Here is a 3,407-nt window from a genome sequence, read left to right as displayed (position 1 = left end):
TCGCACTCATTCTAGATATCGTCAATATAAGTATTCGGAGAACGTTGACTGCAGATCGATTAATAAAAGAAGCCTCTGCAGTGAAAACAAGTTTTTTTTCTAAGATTTGACCTTTAGTTCTAGTTTTTTGACACATGCGAAACAGATTCTAACCGTCGTCAAGATATTTTCAACATACTCATTCGGAGAAAGCTTAAATTTTACAGTATTCACTACGGATGCTAGTTGAGCTCAACGCTGATAAAATGTAACAATAACTTTTCAGCTTTAAGCCGAAACTTATCAAGTGTAATCTAGTTGGAAAGAATTTAATAATGATAAACATATACACATTTGTTTAAGTGACATTTTTTGCAGATCATGTACTTTTAATAGTCACAATTACAAAACTTGTAGCACAGTATGGTCATACCTGATGAATTTAATAACGCACATACACTATTCACCTTATCTTGTAATCGATTATATAAAAATATATTTATCCAATGTTTATTACTAATAACGCTCATACATTTTTCACCTTATCTTATAATCGATTATATAAAAATATATTTATCCAATGTTTATTACTAATAACGCTCATACATTTTTCACCTTATCTTATAATCGATTATATAAAAATATATTTATCCAATGTTTATTACTTATAACGCACATACACTTTTTACCTTATCTTATAATTGATTATATAAAAATATATTTATCCAATGTTTATTACACAAAATTCATGAGTGACTTACGGGTGCAGATAGTGAGAACTAATTTAAAATACTTAAAGTAAATGACTTGACATGTTCAGAGGTACACAACACCTATTCAACAAGGAGACAACATTGTATTTGTTTGTTTAAGGATATAACATATCTAGAATACAAATAGAGACAATAGCAGTTTTGACATTTTTAAGTACATTACATCATTATCCCTTGACTTTTAATTGACTTATTTCCAATAACCAATTTTAATTTGTATTTCTTATATAAGAATAGATAATTTAGAATAGATAACTTAAGATATTTTTACAAAACAATGAAACATATTTTCAAGAAGTTCAATTTCAAGAGTGCTTTTAATATTATTAAATGAAAAACATGGCATATAACAAGGTTTTTCAATTTAAAGCATGGTTTTCTGTTTACCACAAGCCCACAGCAGTCATTTGATATACATCTGTACTTCATTTTTGTGTATATATAAGTTTCATAAACTAAATTACACAAGCGTTGCATCTTAAAGATTGAACAAAAATGAAAATGATTTGAACATATGCATGAAAACAGTGAAATAGTTTAACTGATTGAACAACAATACAGTATTTATTTACACTGACAATTCATTTGTTTTTCATTTTTTAAATAAAAATGGCAAAATGTAAAACGCATAGTCAACACGAATTTCATCAGGCTATTAGCACATTTAAGCACATCAAAATATGTTCTGGTAAATGGGGATCTACATTATATACATATAAAGCACAGACATATTATGTCCGTATGCAAACACCTACACTTGATGAGCAATTGATCACCTTTGTAATAAATTTGTAATCGAACGACTGAACTATATTTTCATAGTATTTTTATTTGAAATCACAACACACTTTCAATGCATAATAATATTCTTTTTCCACTTGAATATTCTTTAATCAGAATGCAAGAAATCAGCACAAACACATCAATAAAATAAACATGTAAGTCTCTTCAAGTCACATAAACTTAAATATTTGATAACAAATTAAGAGTACAAGGCATAACACAATCAATAAATAAATCAAAACTAATGTGAACAACCAAACTATCTGATCTTAAGATATTTTCTGGTGTTTTTCAATTGGGAGATTTCTGGAAACTGGCCGCAGTGAATGCACTCCATTAACAGCTTATGTGGCCATGTCAACGTGTAACAAATTGTAACATAACTCGTAAATAGTCACATTCACTTATCAGCTGCACGTTCATAAAATATACTATAAAAAGTACAGAAAGTACAATGTATAGATTCATCATTAAAATATACACATTTCTGAAGAGACATTTTGTGTCAAACATTCACTTATAATCGTCATAATTACATGTTATTTTTTATTCTACAAATTCCATTAGACTAATTGTCGAGTATATCATGTAAATAATTTGATTTTCTCTATGAATTTACTTGTTATGTTGAGATGTGAACACATTAATTTTCTTACAAGGGAGACTGTGTTTTTATTTTTGAAGCAAACAACATTGCTCTAACCTGAGAACAAAAAGAGACAACTGCACTACTTAACAATTGCCAGCATATTACATCACTCTGCCTTGATTTGTAACTGACTGATTTGTTGCAGTTGCTCTATATATCAATTGCACAATTTACCTATATACAGAGATCCAACATTTATTGTTGGTAAAGTTACTGAGTGATTGAGAGGATGAAAATTTGGACTTGTAAATGTGTATATACACGATATAAAACATAAAAAACTATTATGTTCAAAAACAAATGTCAACACTTATGAGCATGTAAGTACATGTATATTAAATATCAACACAAAATTGGCAAAATCAAACATAACTTTGACATCAGTCATGATTTTTCATAATTCTTTTAATAATTCATTTTTAAATACTCAGTTTCAAAACATTGAAAGCTTTCCAAATAAAGAGGCATTATCTTATAATTTAACAAACCATATCAAGTCAAATAAATAAGGTAGTAGTAGTACATACAGAATTGACAATTGAAAGAAGATTAAATGATTTTGTCTTTATTTAATGAATATTCATTTCGAATAGTGCCATACACGATTCTTGATAATACTTCTATATTGCATCTAACAACAGAAAACTGAAACTTGTTTTTTACATGAATATAATCCAATACATATTTTGTATATAATGTTACCAGCATAATTTAAACAGCTTTCAATTTTCTTAAGCTCAACGTATGAAATAATGTCTTAAGTACAATTTAATTTTCATGCATTTATCATTATCAGGTGCAAGTTTCATAAGTTATTGATAGACGTGCTATATTTGTGCTTAAAGTAATAATTAACATACACGACTTAATCAAATATCCTTTATATCATTATATTTAACTATATTTAACAAAAATATTCAATGTTTAATGAATGACACCATCAAAATTCAGTCCCCAAAGACATGACATATTGTTTTGCTTTAAACACATCTTTGCTGGTCACATTAATTTATGGTTTCCCCTTAAATTGTTGTGCTTTGTCATTCTGCCATTTCATTCTGAACAAGGTCATTTATTTTTCGCCCGTTACAAAGTTCAAAGATGAGATCTGTCAGAGTTTGTGCTTAACATACCATGAGGAATGTAGAGAATATCTATCTTAAACAGTATTTATCTCTGAGCTCCTAGTTTTGACTGGGGTCATACGGTAACAACTGCTGCAA

At 28.2% G+C, this 3,407-nt stretch overlaps 1 long non-coding RNA gene across 2 annotated transcripts; it reads right to left on the bottom strand.

Moving 5' to 3' along the window:
* Nucleotides 1–292: 292 nt before the first annotated feature.
* On the bottom strand, nt 293–1,192 carry LOC127860992 (uncharacterized). Of its 2 annotated transcripts, none has more exons than XR_008040010.1 (2): nt 521–1,192; nt 293–446 (listed from the first exon to the last, which is right to left on the bottom strand). It is a non-coding gene; the product is annotated as an uncharacterized LOC127860992 (long non-coding RNA). The 2 variants fall into 2 exon arrangements; XR_008040009.1 differs by having other exon boundaries at nt 595–1,192.
* Nucleotides 1,193–3,407: the final 2,215 nt, after the last annotated feature.

The sequence above is a fragment of the Dreissena polymorpha genome, chromosome 15, assembly GCF_020536995.1.
Source record: "Dreissena polymorpha isolate Duluth1 chromosome 15, UMN_Dpol_1.0, whole genome shotgun sequence".
In the NCBI taxonomy this organism is placed as follows: domain Eukaryota; kingdom Metazoa; phylum Mollusca; class Bivalvia; order Myida; family Dreissenidae; genus Dreissena; species Dreissena polymorpha.
The sequence above is the reverse complement of the archived record's forward strand: the minus strand, read 5'-3'. Positions and strand labels throughout refer to the sequence as shown.